Source organism: Ips typographus, linkage group LG2, assembly GCF_016097725.1.
Source record: "Ips typographus isolate SLU linkage group LG2, UJ_Ityp_2.0, whole genome shotgun sequence".
In the NCBI taxonomy this organism is placed as follows: Eukaryota; Metazoa; Arthropoda; class Insecta; order Coleoptera; family Curculionidae; genus Ips; species Ips typographus.
In genome coordinates this window covers 21,228,617-21,252,817 of record NC_138423.1, presented here as the reverse complement: position 1 = coordinate 21,252,817, position 24,201 = coordinate 21,228,617, and the positions used below count along the sequence as shown (strand labels likewise).

The following is a 24,201-nucleotide window of genomic DNA, read 5'->3' as shown; positions in this document are numbered from 1 at the left end:
AATTTTGACATTAGTATCTGGCGATTCAGAAAAAATATTTTAACTTCAACTGCCTCTAAGACTAACAGAAAGTGATTTTTTTTTTATATCAAAATAATGAGAAAACTGTTTGTAGTAAACTAAAATAAACAGGACAGAAAAAAGAAAGGTATGAAAAATTAAATAAATATTATTTTTGAATCCAACAATTGTATTATATTCATTTAAACTAAGAAAAATCACAAAGAGGAAAAACAGAATTAGAAGGAAATAATGAAAAAATAAAAATTGAGGGAAAAAAATAAAAAAGAAGAAGAATTTCAACTAAAAGAATAAAATAATAATTTACAGGAAAAAATAAGTTTCAACGTTCGGCTTATTATATTTAGTAATCAAAATATGTGTCAAGGATTTGACAAGTGATTGACATATGTCAATTTTGACATTAGTATTTGGCGATTCAGAAAAAAAACTTCAACTGCCTTTAAGACTAAAAGAAAGTGATGTTTTTCTATATCAAAATAATGAGAAAACTGTTTGTAGTAAACTAAAATAAACAACAGACAAAGATTTATTTAGAAACTAGTCAGTTTTTAGGATAATTTTACAAAATTGAGGTAAAACTTCGCCCACGAGTTCCAATTTTTCCGAAAGGTAGACTTTCCGCTTTCAATTTTCGTATTCGATGTTTTAATTTCGTTTAGCACCGGAATTAGATTCCTCTATTTACGTTGGATTGACGCCTAATTTAGTTTTCGTTTAGTTCACTTTCGGCGGCTTTTTAGCTGAAAAGTTCGACAGCAAACGAATCCTGATAAAAAGAGTTGCGAGGAAAGTCTGAGAAAAAGTTCCGGTTTACTTAAGGGAGGTGTCGCTGTCTGATCAAATTACCTGTATTTGAACGACTGGATTTTTCGCATTTAGACGAGCTTCAAAAATGTAATTTGAACTATCTGGCTCAAAAGAGTGACTGGCAAACTTACCCTAGAAATGCAGAGTTTTCTCTCTTTTTCCTGTCTCCCTTCTAGGCTTTAAAGACCATCAACGTTTTCCGAATTTGATCGTTCCTGAAATTTAATAAAAGTAATCTCGTTAGTATCATTTCCTTTTTCGTTTTTATTAAATAAGACTAGGGAAGAACGAAATTGTCTCTCGTTCGTGGAAAATAATATTATCTTCATTGCATCTAAATTGCATTTACGTCAAACTTTATTTAGGGTCTTATACGATTATTATTTCGCATAAAAACCTGAACAATAAAATGACACACACATCTAAAAAACGAGTATTAATTTCAGCAGATCAACCATTTTCTAGAAGTTCCTAAAATGGTTTTATCCAAGCCTTTATTATTAATTTATTCAACCTTTTGTTCCTTTAAATAATGGATCTCAGTCTAAATGATTTTTCGTGCACGATTTGATAATTTAATTTGAAATCGTGAGTAGAATGTAAAATGTTGGGGTAATTGATTAATGATATTAAGTCAGAATAGTATTTTATGTAACAATAACAAGTTAAACGTTATTGTGTAGCTAGTTACACAGAAGACAAATCAAATCAGTTTCAAATACACTTCAACAATAGTGTTCCTATCAAATTTACGTTCATTTTAATACTTTTTTTAATTTGCACAAATTTTAAAATTTAAGGTGATCATCATGTAAAGAGCTAAAAAAAGTGTAAATGATGGAAGATGTAGGACATTTCATCCTCTACAAGATTGTATTAAGGTGTTTTTGCTGCAGAAGCTTCCTTAAGCAGTTAACAAGGTAAGAAATGACCTGGTGCATCAAATTGCTCTTTTTAAACTAACTCCATTTCGACTGAACTTAGCACCATTATTTGAGGAGCTACAAAAAATGTAAATAATGAGGATAATAGAAAATGCTGCTTTTTCTTTTTGCTTGCGTTGTTTTACTAAAACAAATTTCTGTTTCCTGCAAAATATTAGAAGTTTTGAAATGCACTATGTTTCGTCTTATTGAGTCGCGTACAAGTTTTCCATTGAAACATATGAAGCAAATTCAAGACAATAAACAATTATCAAGCCAATGAATAACAAACTTTATAAACGACAATATGGCTGGACACCGGCAAGAATTTCAATTACGTGCCGTTCAATCGGGAAAGTTCTAAATAACAAACAACCTTCGTCAGTGTGACGTCATCCTAAGTGATTTCTCTATATGGAAAAGCCTGCAGCAGGACAATAAAAATAAAATCGTGTCCGAAAAACGCGGTATTTAATTGCAAACGATAAATTATTTGTCCGGTTATCTAACCTACCGATGCATGGGGCTGAGCGATGTATTTTCAGGTTCAAAAATAGCCCTCCAATTATTTTCTTCGGTAGGGATGTTTGTTAAAATGGTTTACTATAGAACTGCGTCAAATCGATATTGTCAACACATGGAATTACACCGTACTTTGTTCAGCATATTATCCCAAAACGCTTGTGGAGCTGTTATTACCAAAATTTAGAGCAAGTGTTAAAACAGTGATTATCATAAATGAGCAGCTAAAGTTATTATCATCACGTGAGATTATAATTACACTTTATCTAGTAGTTTGTTGCTAATGTCAATTTTTACGTGAACAGATTTGTTAAATCAAATGTAAGAGCAACATTGTTTGTAAAGGAGGTTAATTAAACTAAGAGACCCACTGGTAAGGACCACTCAAGACAGTAGTTACAGAACTGCATTATTATTCACCTTCACTCAAAATACCGCAACTGCAAAGCAACTTATAATTACAACTGTGACTGTGAAGGCCGAACAAGGGTTGCTTAATTAAATCATAACACACCCTGCGGAATTTTAACTAAAATTACCCTGAGCGTTTAGATAACCTGAGATACATAGAAACTCGATCTGTTATGTATATTATGCACTGATATAGTAGCAAAATTGATTAGGTGTCAGAATCAGGTGGATTATTATCAATAACCCATCAGACAATTGACGTCATCTTGATTACTCAATATGTGGGGAGATATGGGGTGCTTTTCATATGGCGTTCTGATATTAATTTGACTTTGTATTGTATGCTTGTCAATTTGCCATTGTTGGCCTCTAAAACATCTTTTCTACGTGGAAAAACTTCAGTTCTTCTTCTTCATTCAGTCATTTTGGCAAGCTCAGGAAGCTTTTAATTAGTGATCGGTAAATTACCAGTAAAGCAAATATTTTACTTTACCAGGACCAGTAAATTACCTACTAGTAAATTGAAAATACTGTTTCTGGCAGTTCAAATTTTGACATCCCTTTTCTCCCTGACTGTACCAATGTTTGTAATGTTTTTTCAGGTTATTGGAGGAAATTTAATGAGGATTTCAAAAATGTACTTAATACAGTCATTGTCTCAGTCTAAGTGGGTTTTACAGGCGATTTTGTTCCCAACAGTTCTTTCAAACCGTCTTTCATACAGTTTATACTTTGACACCACTTTTGTCCACGACTTTACCTTACTTTGTAGTGGTTTTTATGTCATTAAATAAGACATTTAATGAGGATTCCAAAAATGTGCCTAAAAACATGATTCGGTCACTCCAAGTGGGTTTTACAAGCGATTTTGTCCCTGACTGTCCTTAACAATATTAAAATTTCAGATTACATTTTCACTGATTTGCAAATTTGTTGCACCAAACAGTTTTTCCTAAATAACTCGAAAATTGTGAAATTTTCATGAAACCAAAAATGTTCCTAATCAACTTCTTAACTCAACACCGCAGGACCGTTTTTGCTTCTTCTCGTAAAATGCTTCTTACAGCACTAGTTACGTAATATACTATTAATCTACAGATAACCAAACTGTGATTGTTTATAAATCGCTTATAATTTACACAGTATTTGCTTTGCAAATTGCAGGATATGGTAATTTTCAAGTTGATAAAAACGTGAAAAAGTTAACCAAAAGTTATGCAAAAATAATCGACGCCCTCATTTAACTACAGTGCGTTTTTTTTAACGCGCAACATAGGATTTCACGTGTTAAATTTTTAAGCCCATGTTAGACCATGTTATTTTGGAACTACAAGTATAAAACTTGACGGGTGGCTGTTTCGTACCCTGAAGCTTAAGTAAGTTTACCAATTAGGCCTAAAAAGTGTTAAAAAGCTTGGAAAAAAACATCTTTTTTCGAAAAGGTTTTATCGTTTCATACTCCCTGTATGCATTGTTGTTCTTTGTTGTTTTTGATACTGGCACGGCAGGTAGCAGGTAAAATTTGGCGTAGAAAGTAAAACAGGGTGATCATTAACTTTATATCAAGAAAGTTAAGAACAAAAGAAGTATTTTTATAAGTGAATTGTTCAAAGTGACCTCCGTTTGAAGCCAAACAGTATTTCAAACAATCATAAAATGCCCTTTTGACGTTCAAAAGATGTCGGGTCGTGATGCAGTCAAAATATGTCACTTTACCTGCTACCTGCCCTGCCAGTATCAAAAACAACAAGGAACAACAATGCATACAGGGAGTATGGAACGATAAAACCTTTTCGAAAAAAAATGATATTTTTCCAGTTTTTAATCACTTTTTAGACCAAATTGGTAGACTTACTTAAGCTTCAGGGTACTAAAGACACACCCGTCAAGTTATAGACTTGCAGTTCCAAAATAAAATGGTCTAACATGGGCTTAAAAATTTAACACGTAAAATCCTATGTTGCGCGTTAAAAAAAACGCACTGTATATGCAGATATTGTCCTTTAATCAATCCCTGCTCAAAGTTTAACAATTCTTTGGGTTTTCTTTCTGAGTTTTTTCACTGTATTCAATAAAATAAGGGAAATACCTGGTGATTTAAAATATATCATCATTTGAACATTGAAAATTGCATGGTTGCAATCACAGCTTCATTTTCTGTGCATGTTATGGCTTGAGGGGATTAACTATTTTATATGGAGACCCCAAACGTATTAAATGGATAAACCAACTATTTTAATGCGAAAGTGAATTGTTTCGGATATCCTTAAAATTGTTAGTGCCATTTTGGTCGTCTAAGCTATTTTGCTAATGGTTTTTGCCTACAATGGGGCACCATTCACATAGTGGTTACGTGACGTGCTTATATAGTTTTGTATGTTATTTTGTTGCCATTTTGAGCCAACCACGTATGGTCGATATAATTTTATTTTTCTGACATTGAAATTTTCTTTGACGGCGAAATTTACGATTAAATTACAACAGTAACCTGGAAAATTCTGGTAAAAAATCCAATAAACTTGGTTCACCCTGTAAACATCAAAATTTAACTTATTCAGGGTGTTATGTTAATCCGTATTATTATAGAAACACAACGTAAGGTTTATGTCACGTTATCAAAACACAAACAGTAGAAGCTAAAACGCCAGAAAAGCAAACTTTGTTTTAATTAAACAGTACATTCGAAGCTTAATGAAATATGAGTCAGTGAATATAAACAGTAGATCACATGACTTCAACAGCTTCTGGCAATACAATAATCATGTGACAAAGTATAAAGTTCTAGAGAGTTTACAAGCCAGTACATGGGCAGTGTTTCTGAGAATTACAGTATTATATGTTGTTTGTGATTGGTCAAGAAAAAGCTGAAAACATATCAAATCAATGCTTTAGTAGACGAAGATGGATATAAGCTTTATAAGTGACATGTGTCAGTGTGTCAAAACGGATGTGACGTTATTTGACAGTAGGTCACAAGATAGTCATATGTGACCCACTGTTGACACTTTATAGTTAACCTTCAGATTGATATTTAACACTAACCTATACAACTGGTCCTTACTATACTGTAAAATCAAACTACCCGCACCTCATCCAAGACAATGGATTTTCAAATTTTCGAAACAGAAAAATCGATTTTGATGAGGTTTGCACTGTAAATAGACTTAATTTGTTGACTTTAGAAAAGAAAAGAATAATAATAAAGTCGAGAGATGGATTGTGCAGTACTTTTCGAGATAAGTAATTCATATAGTAGGTACATTCTGAGAAAATGTTTTCTTGAAAAATTTGTAACAGAAAAAAATCAGAATTTGCCTCCAAATTGACCAGGATCACACAATACAACACCCTGTAGAAGCAAATACATATTTTTTTGTTTTGAACAGAATGAAGCCCGAGTTAGAGTTAGTAACACAATTATTTTTCAAAACGTACATGTAAAATTGCTTCACTCTTTATATTAGTTAAGACTATATCTAAATCTGGGTTTTGGATACAGTACACCAAATAGTCTACTTGAATTATTATTGCATTAATTTCCCAATTTGAATTGATTACACGTTTATGACATTGTAATGATTACTTTCTACACCATTTACACATGTAGTTTAGAAAGCGTCAGTTGAATTTTAGAAACCATAAGATGGATTTGAAAAATATCACTTGTATTTCAGAAAAGGTACTTTCAATTTTAGAATAATAACTTTGATTTTCGAAATTGCAATTTGTATTTCAGATTAGTCACTTGTAGTATAGAAAAGAGCAGTTGGATTTTAGACATGGTCATTTGTAATTTGGAAAATTAAAGTGGAGCAAAAAAAGTTAATAAAAAAAAAGTAAATAAGTAAAAAAAGTACATTGTGGTTTAAGCAGTTCAATGAAAAATCGATTTATCTCGAAAACCGTTTATTTTATCGGGGGTAATATCCCTAGTGCATTTTTCCGGAAAAATTCGGAAAAACGAGTTTCTAAGTAATTTGTTTTAACAAATAGCATGAGCGAGAGTGGTTTTAAAAATCATCCGAGTCGAAGCCAAGCTCATGCTATTTGTTAAAACAAATTACTTAGAAACGAGTATTCCAATTTTTCCACAGGAAAAATTAGATGCACGAGGGATATTTGGTAAGATTATTTCCTGAGTTAAATAAACATTTTATTTTAATTAAAACAATAAGAACAATAATTAATAAGAATAACTTTCAAGCTAGAAAGGGTAACACTATTCTTTATGTTGTTGTGAGGAGTGTTCAATTTTTTCGATTTCTTTTCCGGAAAAACTGCTGACAGCTAAGTTGACAGTTGACAAGTGATTTTTCCACTTAAAATTTACATTTGTTATACTAATTCTTGATAGCGATTGGTCAAAATTGATAGGAAGGAAATAATCGAAATAAAAGAAGAGTACAACTTTTCGATAAAAATGTTAAGAGTATCCATTAATGGCGTTTGCAGCTGAAAATAATGACAGCTGTCAAAGTTTAAGCAAATTGTGTCTTAGGTCCAGTTAGTTCCGGCCTTTCGAAGACGAAATACCTGGTTTTCATGTCAAATAGAAGGTCTCTTTCGATAAAACATTAAACCCAATAATCATTACAATATACAAATTGTTTCAAAAGTTACGGCCAAAAACGTTAATTGGAAGGCAGTTCTTTGGGGCTCGATATTTCCCTTAAGAGTGACTTTAAAAAAAAATAATTATATGAACAAATCGTATTATTTTGACCTCCCCTGTATGCCCCCGAGAGATTGTCATATAGTTATGGGACACCCTGTATATTTTGTATAAATTAATACTCTCGATGGGCGGGTTTTTTTGCTTAAAGTGATATTAAAAAAAAAACAATGAACTAATAACCACATAGAAACACAAAAAAATCTGAAATTGAAATAACGCGTTCTAAAATACAAGTGATCTTTTCTGAAATACAAGGGACGAATCTGAAATACAAATTACGTTTTCTAAAACCAAATTTACGATAATGAAATACAAGTTATAGATACTGAAATCCAACTTATATTTTTAAAATCTAAGTGATAATTTCTAAACTACATGTGTAAATGGTGTAGTTAAAGTGGATTCCGAGATAAATAACAAATTAAATTGGAAAAAACGTCCCTTGTAATAAATTCCAACTGATAATCGTTTAAAAGTGTTATTACAAATTCCGGGTAATCGGATAACCCAAGCTGAAAAGTGGTTATTGCGGAAGTCGTTAAAGCAAAACACTTTGGAGCCCCAAACTCTGAAATTTGCGTTTATGTGGGTTCAATCAAATTTGGCGACATATTCTATTGATCCGTCAACAGATCGTCACGGTGGGTATAATTAGTATTCGTACCCCTACTTTGGTAATTAGACACGTAGACATTAACCTATATTAACACAGGGAAGAACGGCCATTAGGTTCGCCATTATTTGGCATCGATTCGACTTTTTGCAGTTCATAGTCCAAATTATGCCATCGATGGGCCCGTTTGGGATTCGCACCAACATTAAATGTGCAAATCGGTCTTGGGTCGTACACCGTTCGAACACAAAGAACTCATTAATCCATCGACGTATAATGAAACGAACAGAAGAAAATGTATGGCGTGTCGATTGGATAATTATTTCTATTCATTTTTTGTGTCGATGTTTCAATTAGTTCAACCATTATGAAATTACTGAATAATTGCTGACTAATTTTGTATTTTTTAGAGGGGTCCAGTTTTAAATGTCAATAAATCACCATTTGATAACAAATCAAAAAATAAGTTGACATGCATTTTGAAATTTTTCTGAAAAACGCATACAGTCCTCCAAATTTTAGTTTAAAAAATCGGTTTTTTCTATATCTGTCAGACCGTAAAAATTAACATTTAGGACTTCTGAGAGACCAAATTTGCCCTGATTAGTCTAAAACTTGTTGTTTGCTACTTGGAATAGTTTTAAAATTAGTTTTTTTATACTACTCGCACCACATTCGAGTGTTTAGAACTGGATTTCAAGCACTAAAAACAGTCCGGAAAGCAGAACAAAGACTGTTGCGCTAAAACTTATTTTTAATACTAAAAATAGGCTAAAAATTTACTTTTATGCCTTTAAGAATATAATGAGAGTCCAAAAGTCTATTTTCAGGACTTTAATTGGTGGATAACTCAATTTTCTGGACAGAAACAAGTCTAAAATTCAATTTAAGACTGGAAACTGTCCAAATTAAATTTTTGGATTTTTAAAAATTGGTTTTCAAGACTAATGCTGTACTAATGTTGACTGTTCATTACTGAAGAGTCTAAAACTTGACTTCTACTATTATAAATAGTCTTAAACTTGATTGTTTAGTCTTAAAGCACTAAAAACAGTCCGAATTTCTTAGAAATTACTTCAATTTTTTGCACCGATGACTGCAGAAGTCAATTAAGAGTGAACAAGCTTAAAATGACATTTTAATACTATGGACAGTATACAAGCTAGCTTTCAGGCCTGATAAGTAAAAAATTTTGTAAAGATAGTTTTGAAACTCTATTTTTCAGGCTGAAAACAGTCTTAAAGCACTAAAAACAGTCTACATTTTTTAGAAATGCTCGAATTCTTAGTACTGAGGTGTCTAGAAGCCAATTTAATAGTGACAAATGGCATTTTTAAGCCTATAAAGAATGTAAAAATTGTTTTTTATGTCTGCTATTTCAAAAATTTGATATAGTCTTGAATTGAATTTTCCAAGCAGGAAGCAGTTTTAAACCAATAAAAAAAGTCCAGCCTAAGAAAATGAAAAGCAAAGCAAAAAACTTGAAAAGTTAGTATTCAAGTCAATTTTCATGAACCTAATGTCAATATCCTGTAATTAAGACTATTTTCAAGATTAAACTATTAAAATTTGTCTTTGTCAAATTATGTAAACTAACTTCAAATGCAAATATTAAACTTCTGAAGTCACTTTTCATTGGTTCAGAGTCACTTTTTGGTGTACAAGTCAATTTTTAAGGTTTAAATGAGTGAATTTGTAGTAAAAAAATCCTAGAAAAAGTAGTTTTTCATGTCTACTCTTTGACGACTGACTACAAAGACTACAAAGAAGAGAGAAGTTTTTAAGCTTCGAAAGGCAATTTTTTTTTGTTTTCAAGTCAATTTTCAGGACTAAAGTCTTTAAATTTGTCTGAAAAATATGAAAACTGGTTACAAACACGATTTTTAAGATTCTTAAGTCAATTTTCACCGTTTTCAAGACAATTTTTAAGTTGGGTTGAGTTGGTTTTGGGCCTTATCTCCTAAACAAAGTTTTAAATCAGGATTCTATAAGATACTTTCTGTTTTTAAATTGAACAAGAAAATAAAAAAATGTTTTGAAAACTATCCACTGACGTACGTAGAAAATAAGGCGGAAAAATGAAAACAGGTTTTACGCCACTGGACAATTTCGACAAACGTCATTAACATCACATAATGAGTATTAATTTCATAAGAGCTTTTTATTCTGAAATTTGAAAGAATTTTCCTTAGGAAGGCTTTTTCAGGAAAATGACATAATGAATGTAAACTTATTTTTTGATGGGATATCGAACGGTGAATTATTGACATTAAAAACTGGACCACCCTGTACAGGGTGTGCAAAAATAGATTTTTACTATAAACAGCAAAATTTTAAAATACATTCACACTGTATAAAAAAACGAGTTAAATTAAATTTTTTTTAATACATTTCAATTTTTTAGACAATAAATTGATATATTGTTTTTATAATATTTACATTTTTTTTGTAAACTTAATATTTCATGACAAACCTAAGCAAATTTAATTTTTTTTGGTTTAATTTAAAGAAGTACTGGCGAATGACTTAATGTAAAACAATAATTCCAGCTTGATAACGATAATTCAAAAAGGTTAAAGTGTCACGCTTATTTAACTTTTATCATAACTCAAATAGTACTTTGTCTGGTATAAATAAACCAAATTTAGTAATAATTTGGTTACAGGGTAAAGACCCAGTTTAATCAAAACACGGAAAATTGCAAAACTTTAGATATTAAATTTAAGCTACAATCAACGAAAACAGCAGAGTAGGTATATTAGATTTATGACATTGATATTGTTATCGTTAACCAATATTTGCGATCTCAAAAATCATTCCACTAAAAACATTTATTAAACAAATAACTGCACATAGTATTATTTACTATGTTCTCGTTATCGCTCCTATTACCGAATTCAAAAATCAGGTCGAGATAAACACATTTATTATAATCAAGCATTAGAATGAAAATTTCAAATCACCTGCATGCATTAATTATTATTATTACACTATATTGACAAAACGGGAGCTCGTCAAAATAATGAGTTCAACCTTATCAGAGCCCAGATAATTCCTAGATTCAGCAGCGTAAACAAACAATGATATTGTAGTCCTTAAGCATAACCATGGAAAAGTCATTAGATACTTAATTGTTAGATTTATCACACGTTGGTATTCATAAAACTATTGACATACAACGTATTTCCTTATCGTGGTAAAAATTTTAGTAGAGAAGAGTGCAAATATCATTAAATTGAAATCACAGTAAAGGAGATTGTGATGAATTTGGATAACTTTGAATTTAATTGTACAATAGTTTAGTAGCTAGTACTATTTAACAGTCACTAGCAACACCTTGTTATTACCTTTTCAGGAGTATACAGGGTGAGGAAAAAATGCAGAGACAAATTAACTGCAGTTCATTCAATTTTGGTCTGCAAAAGGAAATTATTAGGTGCTAACCGAAAATGTTGCATTTTGTATAACTTACCCTGTAGCTCCGGAATACCAAGCGTGATTTTGATGAGGTAAGTAAAACAAAATCTTGAAAATAACCAAAAATTTGGTCTCTTGCTTATTTCTGTTAGCAGTTTAGTTGTGTATCGATTATCTCAATTGCACCAATAATTCCAATGAGACACAATCGACTATTCATAGGTGGTTATTCGAAAATCTCATACGGTGCAAACAATTTACCGTCCACTGTTCCTTATCAAATTTAACTCAATTCGGGCCAATTGGTTCAGGCTCGTATCGCTTTTATTAAACGTTAACAAACCCAATGAGAGATGAACGACTTAATTTAATTTGTCGGATCCACAAAGCCACTAATTTATGGGCCACGTTTGTAATAAGTCTCCGTTTATTATTATTTAATTTTGTTTAATCAACATAAATTATACTCGTAATTCGTAAAAGCTTGTAGATGGCAACACAGCTATGGAAATATCAAGATTATCCTTAATAATTGAAAGATGAAGAAAAACTTCGGCAGAAGAAGATGATTATTCCAAAACTTCAGGAAAACAGCACCTCAATCACAAACGCGAGAGTTTGTTAATATAAGACTTTTGGAGCAGGATAAAAAGGAAGACCTGAAGGATTATCCTGGTGAGGGTGCTGAAGGAGTAGGAGGTGAAAGACCATTTAATGAAGATCACCCTGCGGACTCCAGGACATCAAAATACCTCCAATTTGTTTGTCAGTTTCCGGATACCTCCAAAATCTTGACTCAACCACTAGTCGATTGATCGATCGATTAGTCGATCTGAGACCAATTGGAACGCTTTTTTATTGTAAATATTTCACTACTCTTTTGCTCTTCTCCTTATTTTGTGTCTGTCATAGTTCTGAGTTATGTTCTTGTTTTTTTTTTTTTTGAAAATTTGTGATCATGAATATGTAGGGCTAATGGGATATTTTTTTCATTATTATTATTGAAATTCTGTTGATATGCTGAATACAGGCTGGTCCAGTTTTAAATGTCAATAATTCACCAAGGGATAGCCAATCAAAAAATGAGTTGACATGCATTATGTCATTTTCCTGAAGAACGCTTCCTAAGGAAGACACAGACCTTCAAAATTGTTTAAATGCGTCGATATAGGGGGATAGTCTTTATTTTCTACGCTCACTGGATATTATTCAAAATTGACAAAAATCTCTACTTGAGTTTTTGTATTTTTTACTTTAAAATGGTTCAAAACGATTCAAATCTGGTCATCTGTGAGGTTTACGAGTTAATTTTTGACACTGAAAATAGTCAAAAATCAGGATTTTTTTTATTCAATTAAACACTGGTAACAGTCCGAATTTTTGGACTAATTTAATTCTAAAAGTTAGTGTTTAACACTAATATCGTAGCATTTAATGCCAAAATTGTTTACTTTCATCAATGAAGAGTCTGAAACTTACTTTTACTAGAAAAATACTTCGATTTTTCAGTCTTAAAGCAAAGTGAAACGTCTAGAAGTCAATTTAATACTAACAAAGCGTGAAATGGCATGTTTAAACCTATGGAAAATGTAAAAATAGTTTTTTAAGTCTCCTATGTCAAAAACTTGATGAAGATAACCCTAAAACTCGATTTTCCTAGCTGAAAGCAGTTTTAAAGCCCTAAAAATAGACCAGAGTTCTAAGAAAATGAAAAGCAAAGTAAACAAACCTGAAAAGTTAGTCTTTAAGTCAATTTTTATGAATGTAATGTAAATGTCCTGTATTTAAGACTATTTTCAAGATTAAAATATTAAAATGTATTTTCAGAGTATGAAAACTTACTTCAAATGGAAATTTTAAGCTTTTGATGTCACTTTTCATTGGTTTAGAGTTACTTTTTGGTATCCAAGTCCATTTTCAAGGTTGAAATGTGTGAATTTGTAGTAAAAAATTGTAGAAAAAGGAGTTTTTCATGACTAATTTTCACTACTAAAGTTTTTCAACTTATCTGAAAACGATAACGACTGACTACAAAGACAGTTTTTAAGGCCAAAATCTTTCAATTTGTGAAAACTGGTCAAAAGACAATTTTTAAGCCTCTCAAGTAAATTTTCACCGTTTCAAAGTAAATTTACTCCTTTCTAAATCAATTTTCAAAACTGAAGTCTTTCAATTTGTCTGAAAACTATGAAAATTGGGTACAGACATTTTTTAAGTTAAGTTGGATTGATTTAGGGTCTTTGAACGTAATAACTCAATTATCTCGTAAACGAAGATTCAAATCAGAATTTTATAAGAGGTACTTATTTTGTCAAATTGGACAAGTAAAGTAAAAAAAACTGAAATTTTTGAAAAATATCCAGTGACGTAAAGAATCAGGCAGAAAAATTAAAACCATCTTAGTATATCTACGCTACTGGAGAATTTTGGCAAACGTCATTCATAATAAGTAATAATTTCATAAGTGCTTGTTCCAAATTTGATCAAAATGACTACAACGGTCTGACAGTTATGACAAAAAACCGATTTTTTAAATTGAAATTTGAAGGACTGTATTTTTCTTAGGAAGCATTTTTCAGGAAAATGACACAATGCATGTCAACTTATTTTTTAATGGGCTATGCAATGGTGAATTATAGACATTTAAAACTGGACCACCCTGTATTCTGAAAAATATGATATTTACTTGAAAGGATTAAGTGTAAATAGACGATGTAACTATTTTAACCGCAAGTTTTCCTTACACTTTAAAGTAATTTTAAAAAGTTTACTTTTACTTTTTAGGGTTAAATAAAGGCTTTCGAAAAGACGAATATAGCTTATTTCCTGTTGGTCTTAAAAACAACCAAGTTATTGCTTTGCAAACTTTGAGCAACGACCAAATGATCTACCACTCACTTTTCCCAAAACTCTCACTATATTTTGGTAACCAATTTTCTGGTGCTTAGCAGCAATGAATAGAATCTTTCAAAGAAATCATTTTGCCTTTTTTCCGGTCGCTGAACTCCAAAAAATAACCTGGTTTTGGCATTGCAAATTTTGAGTCTACAAAGAGCAAAGTAAATCAAAGGGTCTACACTATTCGCTTTTTGAAAGACCCTGTATATAGTTTTTAATTGATATTCCTGTGCTCAGCAGGAATGATTAGATAAACATTTCTATATTTTTTCTGGTGACTGAACTCCAAAAAATAACGGAGTTAAGTCACATGACGTGTCAATTTACCGAAATGAATAAGCTGTCATTTCATAGGTGATCACTCCAACAGAAAGTTTTATTGAGATCTTGTGATCATCTTACGTCATATGACACTTACGAAGGTTTTTTGCCTTTTTTACGTCATTAACGTCAACAACTTTTTTTACGTCAAACGTCATTACGTTGTTGTAATTTTTATCATACATCCATTCTACAAAATACATTCCGTAATGTGCCATAAAAATCAGATAAAACTTTTGTTGCATGCTTTTTGTATACAACGTATGTGTTTCCAATATGGTCCATGAATATTCATTTACCCAGAGCGAATCGATCGAATGTTAGTCACACTATAGCGTTTTTGTAAATTTACTAATCATTTTGTTTAATAAATTTCACTTTACAAGTGACTCTGGCCGCACTGTTTATTATTATTACTATTATAATTCCTCCGTTACATCAGTGTTGGTAATAAGGATTTATTTTTCTTTAAAACCCAACACTTTTAGGAATAACAGCAGTAAAGTTTGTTATCTGATCTTGAAATTGTCAGATATAAATCACAGGATAGTTATAATAAAACGTATTAGTTTACTTTTACGCTGTGCTTTCTTTACTTACTTAAAATGCAATTAGTTATACTTGCAACCTTGGTGAAATATAATATTTTTTATATTTCTTCAGTAAGTTAATTTTCCATAGTTTGGTTAACACAACTTTGAATTTTTCACGTATCGGTGCTAAATTTATCATTGAATACCAAAAAATTACAATACACAGAGTACAAATCATTATCACTCGTGTAGTAAGTACAAATTTCCAATTTCAACTATTAATTAAATTATATGTCACTGTAACATGTAGAATTTCGAATAATTAGTATCATTAAAACCCGAAAACTCGGTGGCAAATACACCGTTACCCTATTAATTATTTAATTAGTTTCAGATAGACAACTCTATGTTTTAAACATTCTCTAACAACGTATGACGCAAATAAAGCTGAAATCATGTATTAATGAGTCTCTATTAATTATTTTGTACAAAATTGTTATTATTTAACGTGAGAGTCAGATTTAGACCAGTCAGGTGTCACGTGTTGGTTGTGTTTTCCATTAGAACATTGTCACTACTGACTTTTTTTACACAATTTTCGGTTAAAAATTGTAAAAAGTTTGATATCTCAGAAACTAAACAAAATTTGGCAACTACGTCTTGGGATCCTAACTTGTAATTAAAATTGCCCAATTTAACCGAACCTAATTTAAACACCCTGTGTTACCATTGATAATTGCCAACAATTTAAAATTATCTGTAGGGAGTGGACGAAACAGAGAAGAAATGTTACGAAAACGTTTGATGATCACAAGACATAAGCAGGCTTTTTAATGGAAGGGTCATCAGGAACGTCATCGAAACGAATTAAGTTTTGCCAATCGAAAAAGTAACTTTTTTAAATATTAATTTGAGACTCAAAAGTAAAAATTTTAAGTTAGTAAGGCAGGAAACCAAAATTGAATTTGAATGTGACAGTTTATGCGTAAAATGTGCAATCAAAACAATATTCTATTAAAGCAATTTTTTACGAATCTACGAAGGCGTAGAAAGGCCACAGACGTTATTTTTCTTAAATAATTTCGACTTTAAACTCGGAAATTAACTAAATTCCGACTTCGAACTCGGAAATTAAGTAAATTCCGACTTTGAACTCGGAAATTAGTGAAATTCCTAAAGAATTTAGGTGAGTTCCAACTTCAAACTCTGAATTTAGTTAAATTCTGACTTTAAACTCGGAATTTAGTTAAATTCCCACTTCAAACTCAGAATTTACATTGTCACATTGCAAAAGCTCTTCAAACCAAATTAGACAAAATTTTTCAGTTTGGCAACATTGCAAACATTCTTCGAAGTAAATTAGTAAAATTTGTTAACTTTGGCAACATTGCTAACACACTTCAAAGAAATTAGTCGGACTTGTCAGTTTGGTTACATTACAAACACTCTTCGAACCAAAATTGTAGAATTTGTTAGTTTGATAACATTGCAAGGATACTTTTGAACCAAATTACCAAATTTTGTCAGTTAGGCAACATTTCAAACAGTCTTCGATCTAAATTAGGAGAGTTTGTTAATTTGGCAACATTGCAAGCAAACACACTTCAAAGAAATTAGTTGAACTTGTCAGTTTGGCAACATTGCAAACACTCTTTGATCTTAATTAGTAGATATAAAATAGTAGAATTTGTCAGTTTGACAACATTGCAACTAAATTCCGAGTTCGAAGTCGGAATTTAGTTAATTTCCGAGTTCGAAGTCGGAATTTAGTTAATTTCTGAGTTTGAAGTTAAAATTTAAGAAAAATAACGTCTGTGGCCCTTCTATGCCTTCGTAAAATTCCGACTTCAAACTCTGAATTTAGTTAAATTCCGACTTTGAACTCGGAATTTAGTTAAATTCTGACTTTGAACTCGGAATTTAGTTAAATTCTGACTTCGAACTCAGAATTAACATTGTCACATTGCAAAAGCTCTTCAAACCAAATTAGACAAAATTTTTCAGTTTGGCAACATTGCAAACATTCTTCGAAGCAAATTAGTAAAATTTGTTAACTTTGGCAACATTGCTAACACACTTCAAAGAAATTAGTCGGACTTGTCAGTTTGGTTACATTACAAACACTCTTCGAACCAAAATTGTAGAATTTGTTAGTTTGATAACATTGCAAGGATACTTTTGAACCAAATTACCAAATTTTGTCAGTTAGGCAACATTTCAAACAGTCTTCGATCTAAATTAGGAGAGTTTGTTAATTTGGCAACATTGCAAGCAAACACACTTCAAAGAAATTAGTTGAACTTGTCAGTTTGGACAGATTGAAAACACTCTTCAAATCAAAATTGTAGAATTAGTCAGTTTGATAACATTACATATACTCTTCAAACCAAATTAGTAAAATTAGTCAGTTTGGCAACATTGCAAACACTCTTTGATCTTAATTAGTAGATATAAAATAGTAGAATTTGTCAGTTTGACAACATTGCAACTAAATTCCGAGTTTGAAGTCGGAATTTAACTAATTTCCGAGTTCAAACTCTGAATTTAGTTAAATTCTGACTTTGAACTCGGAATTTAGTAAAATTCCGACATCGAACACAGAATTTACATTGTCACATTGCAAAAGCTCTTCAACCCAAATTAGACAAAATTTTTCAGTTTGGCAACATTGCAAACATTCTTCGAAGCAAATTAGTAAAATTTGTTAACTTTGGCAACATTGCTAACACACTTCAAAGAAATTAGTCGGACTTGTCAGTTTGGTTACATTACAAACACTCTTCGAACCAAAATTGTAGAATTTGTTAGTTTGATAACATTGCAAGGATACTTTTGAACCAAATTACCAAATTTTGTCAGTTAGGCAACATTTCAAACAGTCTTCGATCTAAATTAGGAGAGTTTGTTAATTTGGCAACATTGCAAGCAAACACACTTCAAAGAAATTAGTTGAACTTGTCAGTTTAGACAGATTGGAAACACTTTTCAAACCAAATTAGTAAAATTAGTCAGTTTGGCAACATTGCAAACACTCTTTGATCTTAATTAGTAGATCTAAAATAGTAGAATTTGTCAGTTTGACAACATTGCAACTAAATTCCGAGTTCGAAGTCGGAATTTAGTTAATTTCCTAGTTTGAAGTCGAAATTTAGTTGATTTCTGAGTTTGAAGTAAAAATTTAAGAAAAATAACGTCTGTGGCCCTTCTACGCCTTCGTACGAATCTCTTCTGGAAACATCTTTCCTAGTTTAGACAAGTTTTTGTGAGAAGACATTCACCAAGTAAAAGCTGTTTTGTAAGTGAGTGAACACATTTGATATCTAAAATGGTACTGAGTGAAAAAACCTACAATTATTTGCACGCTTTTGATCTAAGAATACAATCTGTGGGCGAACATCCTAACTTGCAAAACAAACCTTGACACTCGCCTTGACATCCAAGAACATCGTAAACATTTACGTCAATGCATAATAAACGACGATATCAAATTATTTAAATTTCAAGCTTTTTAACGAAACTGGTTATGCAAAACCTTTATAACATTGAGGTTAATCGATTTATTATTACCGAACAGCTACCTAAAACTTGCATGGATTTGTAACCAGTTTGCAGGAACTGCAAGAAGCCTTAAATATTTTTTTTCTTCAAAACAACAACAAAAAAATCAGCTGCGCTGTAACAGTAAACTTAATTTGAAACTTTGTAATAATCAGCAGAATTTCAGTCCCTACAAGAAGACGTTTACGAGAAAGTTGAAGCTGCGAGAATTAGCAAAGACTTTAAAGTTAATCTAAGTTAACAGTGTTGAGATTGAATAGTACCTTTTACTAAAACTTAGCAAAAAACTACTGAAGGTCCCTAATAAGATAATTTTAAACTTTTTTAAAGCTTATTTCCATCAAAACATTAATTTTTATTTATAGTATCCGTTCTATTTGCGCATTCTATTAGCAATGTTATTATTATCGCTTTAGAAGCTGCGCGTATTCATACACAAGATTGACCATAAAAATTCCAATCAGTAGAGCAATAATTAATGTTGAAGAATATTGTGATGACTGCAAATAAGGAGAATGGAACTGATAAGTGCAAAAACACAATGGATGCTTTGTAATTGCATTAGAAAATATATCAGTCATCAAGTTTCAAATCTTGTTGTTAAACGCTTTTAACTAAAAATTCCACGAGAATGGTGTTCAATTTAATTAATATACTCTCATCATCATCACTTTTTAATTAACAATTTAACAATTTTGGGGAAAATAAAATCTGTCCAACAAGAAAAATTAAAAAGCTTACATTTCTCCAAACCAGACAAAATGAGATAAATAGAAATAGAAATAGAACCATAGAAAGTCTGAGATACTTTTTACCATGGTATTCTTAGGATTGATTTTAACATGTTTATACCTGTAAATAGGTAGAAGAGCTATTTACTGGATTATGCTTTTGGGCAACTTAAACGACTATTTTTTACTTATTTTTTTCGGGCAATATTCTACTATTTTAGAAGATTCCCAATTAAAGCTCGTCAAATTAATTATCGATTTCGTTTCGTGGGTGAAAACGTTCAAATTTAATCGTCCCTCTTTTATTGCTTCATTACCATGGAAACTGTGATTTCGGGACTTATTTTTCTCGTGAAAAGAATTCATTAATTGTTCACCTTTTTCACTTTTGGAAGTTGAAATTGGACGACAAAATTCGATGTAATCGAGTAGCAAACAAACAAATTACTTATTGTTGACAGTTTTTGTGTAAAATCTAGTAAACATCTCGAATATCAAAGTGGATCCAAAACAATACCCGAATTTAATCTTTAATATAGCGTTGATCCCAAATAGTAATAGAGATGAAAGGTCATCTGGAAAGTTTTAATTGGAAGGGTTCCCAACTATGCTAGCAAAACTATTATTTACTTTATATTATAAGCGTGGATTGATCGTAACTTCAATGATTGTGCAATTAATCCGATGACAGTAGAGGGCAATGAATTCAATTTTATTTTGATACCAGGAATATTTTTAACTCGTCGACTTTGACGAAAAATTTGTTTTTCTACAACAACCCCGTCTCCAGTACGTTGTATCTCATTACAAAAACATACTGAAATAGGGAAATACAATGTCCACATGTTCACACTGTTGGTAGTTTTGTGATTGGTCACAAAAGAAAAAGCTGCTTTTCCTTGACCAATTTGAAAGTTTTGGAAGGTTCTGAAATCTTTTTAAACTACTACAGGAGCATTTATAAAGTTTTAGGACAACTTTAAAAGATTTTTAGATTTCCAAAGTTAACAGTGAGGATTTAGAAGGTTCTAGACACTATTTTGGAAGCTTTTGAACACTTTTTAGACTATCTACTTTAGGAGCATTTAGAAGGTTTTAAGACAATTTAAAGAGCATATTGAAGGTTCTGGACTGCTTTAGAGACATTTGGAAATCTTAGACGGTTCTTGAAGGTTTTGAACTGCTCTAAGACTAGTTGAAGAGCATTTGGAAGCTTTTTAGACTTTTTCTTCAAGCTTCTAGGCGGTTTCACTGTTTTAGTGAGCATTTAGAAGCTTCTAGACACCATTTTCGAAGTTTTTGAAGTTTGTATAATGTTTTCGAGGCTTCTGACATTTTTTTAAACTACTTCAAAGGTATTTGATGGTTTTAGAACAGTTTAAAGAGCATATTGAAAGTTCTGGACTGCTTTAGAGGCATTTGGAAATCTTAGACGGTTCTAGAAATTGTTGTATGCTTTTAAACTGCTCTAGAATCATACGGAAGCTTTAAGACGATTTTGAAATTTTTTGAAAGCTTCTAGACTAGTTGAAGAGTATTTGGAATCTTTAAGACTGTTCCCAAAAATTTTGGAAGCTTCTATGATGCTTCAGAAGCTTTTAGAAGCTTCCAGACACTATTTTGGATGCTTTTGGAGTTTCTATAATGTTTTGGAAGCTTCTGAAATCTTTTTAGACTACTACAGGAGCATCTATAAAGTTTTAGGTCAACTTTGCAAGTTTTTTAGTTTTCCAAAGTTGTCCTAAAAAAACAGTTCTTGTTTTGTTCTAGAAAACGGTGAAGATTTAGAATCTTCTAAACACTACTTTGGAAGCTTTTGAACACTTTTTAGACTACTTCTACTTCAGGAGCATTTAGAAAGTTCTGGACTGCTTTAGACACATTTGGAAATCTTAGATGTTCTCAAAGTTAAAAAGTTATGTACTGCTCTAAAATCATATGAAAGGCTTAGGACTGTTCTGAAATATTTTAGACTATCTAAGTTAAGAGCATTTGGAAGCTTTTTAGATTTCTTCTTCAAGCTTCTAGACTGTTTCACTGATTTAGAAGATTCTAGACACCATTTTGGAAGTTTTTGAAGTTTGTACAATGTTTTCGAAGTTTCTGATATTTTTTAGACTACTTCAAAAGCATTTGAAGGTTTTAGAACAGTTTAAACAGCATATTGAAAGTTTTGGACTGCTTTAGAAGCATTTGGAAATCTTAGACGATTCTAGAAATTGTTGTATGCTTTTAAACTGCTCTGAATCATATGAAAACTTTAAGACGGTTCCCAAAAATTTTGGAAGCTTCTATGATGCTTCAGAAGCATTTAGAAGCTTCCAGACACTATTTTGGATGCTTTTGGAGTTTCTATAATGTTTTGGAAGCTTCTGAAATCTTTTTGGACTACTACAGGAGCATCTAGAAAGTTTTAGGTCAACTTTGCAAGCTTTTTAGATTTCCAAAGTTGTCCTAAAAAAAACAGTCCTTGTTTTGTCCTAGAAAACAGTGAGGATTTAGAATCTTCTAAACACTATTTTGGAAGCTTTTGAACACTTTTTAGACTACTTCTACTTCAGGATTTAGAAGGTTCTGGACTGCTTTAGACACATTTGGAAATCTTAGATGTTCTCAAAGTTAAAAAGTTATGTACTGCTCTAAAATCATATGAAAGGCCTAGGACTGTTCTGAAATATTTTAGACTAGCTAAGTTAAGAGCATTGGAAGTTCTAGAACTTGTTGAATGCTTTTAAACTGCTCTAGAATCATACGGAAGCTTTAAGACTGTTCTGCAATTTTTTGAAAGCTTCTACACCGTTTACATATGTATTTTAGAACAGTTTCTTGAATTTCAGAAAAGATCAGTCGGATTTTTGACACGGTTATTTGTAATTTGGAAAATTAAAGTTGTATATCAGAAATCTTCATACTAACATTTGTAAAAGGTAATTGTGCTGTCATTGTTACAAAGTTATTAAAAGTTTTAGCAAATGAAGATATGCCAGTTTGGATGTAAATTTTGTATTCATTGACAAAGTTATTCTTGTTGGCGTTTTGTAACTCGTAATTGTTACTACATATAGAACAATTCGCTGATATTAAATTAAAAAATGAACTAATAAACACACAGAAACATAATAAAATTCTGAAATTGAAATAACTTTTTTCAAAATACACGTGACAAATTCTGAAATTAAAATAACTATTCTAATATCCAACACACCTTTTCTGAAATACAAGAGACTAATCTGAAATCCAACTCACGCTTTCTAAAATCAAATTTACGATACTGAAATACAATTTTTAAGTTCTGAGAGGCAACTTACATTTTCTAAACTACCTGTGTAAATGGTGTAGTCTAATTGACGAGCATTTGGAATCTTTTAGATTGTTCCCAAAAATTTTGGAAGCTTCTATGGTGCTTCAGAAGCATTTAGAAGCTTCTAGACACTATTTTTTGAGTTTCTATAATATTTTGTAAGCTTCTAAAATCTTTTTAGACTACTTCAGGAGCATTTAGAAGGTTTTAGGACAGTTTAAAGAGCATATTGAAACCGCTTTAGAAACACTTGGAAATCATAGAGGGTTCTAGAAATTGTTGAAAAGGTTTTTGGAAAATTCTATGCTATTCAGGAGCATTTGTACGTGCAGAGTTTCCGAAGTCAAGAAAAGACGGGAAAAGCCATTTTGTCACCACCAATAGAATTAAAATGTATTTCATGCAAGAAATAACATGTTTCTGTTAGAGTACGGAAAATGAGCTTTTCCAGAAACATTTTCTCAACAAAAGAAATGAACTAAAAAATAGATAGTTTTCAGATAACATTTCGGTATTCATATTGGGTTTTTTAAATTTTATTAATCCTTTGAAACGTTTATCAATTTGGTAATTTAGGTAAAACTGACTTTAAATGAATGTAAATTACATAAATGGTATTTTTCAGATCTTTTATTTACGACGTTTTTACATTATCTAGTCCACTTACCTGCGCACGTAAGTGATATGTCCTTTTTTTGTGTCAACAGTGCAAGACCTCGATGGTTCCTAATCTTTTCCAAATTAGTTGCGACAGTCCCACTAGCACTTTAGTGCACAAGTAATCACAGACTACTTCCGCCCATTTTCTAATAAAATATATTGTTTTCGTGAAAGTGTTAAAAGTTATCAGGGTGCGTAAAGTCAATCTAGATTGGCGAATATCGTTTTTTTTCTGTTATTCCTCGGTCGAAGTGCGACGCTACGTCCTCGGTAATAAACTAAGCAAATAAACGCAGTCAAGTGTGGTTTTTCATTGATAAACAACAACGATCGGTTTGAAAATAAAAACGGAATCGGCAAATCTGCTTCGATGTTGTTATCGCAGGACGCGTGGCGAACGTCCTCGTTAGAAAGTCGCGCTCACAACACTGGATCGGTGGCGCCGACGTCAAGACGCATTCAACTCGGTTCGCCTCGTCGGTTATCGACGTCGACATCTCTTCAAAAAGATCGGTAAATTCCACCTTCTATACAGAAACTCACAACAAGTAAAAATCACTTTTCAGAAGAAAAGAAAGAAGAAGAATTTTTTCAATTTTTGAAAATCAGAATAGAGCAAAAAGTTTGACAGCTTTCTCATTACAAAATAATCAAAATGGTAAACCAAGCATGCCAAATTTCATTATAAGTTGTGGTTTATTCAAATTAAAGTTGCTTGGGGCACATATTTATAGAAGCACACACACTCAATCATAGTTTATGTAACTTTTTTTACTGAACTTTCCATCCAATTTGGACCATCCTGTA

At 31.5% G+C, this 24,201-nt stretch overlaps 1 protein-coding gene and 1 long non-coding RNA gene across 3 annotated transcripts in view; one reads left to right on the top strand and one right to left on the bottom strand.

The window, feature by feature from the left end:
• The window catches only part of Pde9 (phosphodiesterase 9), a 100,720-nt gene extending 76,841 nt beyond the window's left edge, over positions 1-23,879 (bottom strand). For both annotated transcript variants that reach the window (XM_081973487.1, XM_081973488.1), the window contains exons 1-2: positions 23,402-23,879; positions 963-1,046 (exon numbers count right to left, since the gene is read on the bottom strand). The gene's annotated coding sequence lies outside the window, so the exon portion shown is untranslated. The remainder of the gene's footprint in view (positions 1-962; positions 1,047-23,401) is intronic.
• Positions 6,277-7,074, top strand: LOC145724897 (uncharacterized). The gene is made up of 2 exons (XR_014177116.1): positions 6,277-6,469; positions 6,510-7,074. It is a non-coding gene; the product is annotated as an uncharacterized LOC145724897 (long non-coding RNA).
• Positions 23,880-24,201: the final 322 nt, after the last annotated feature.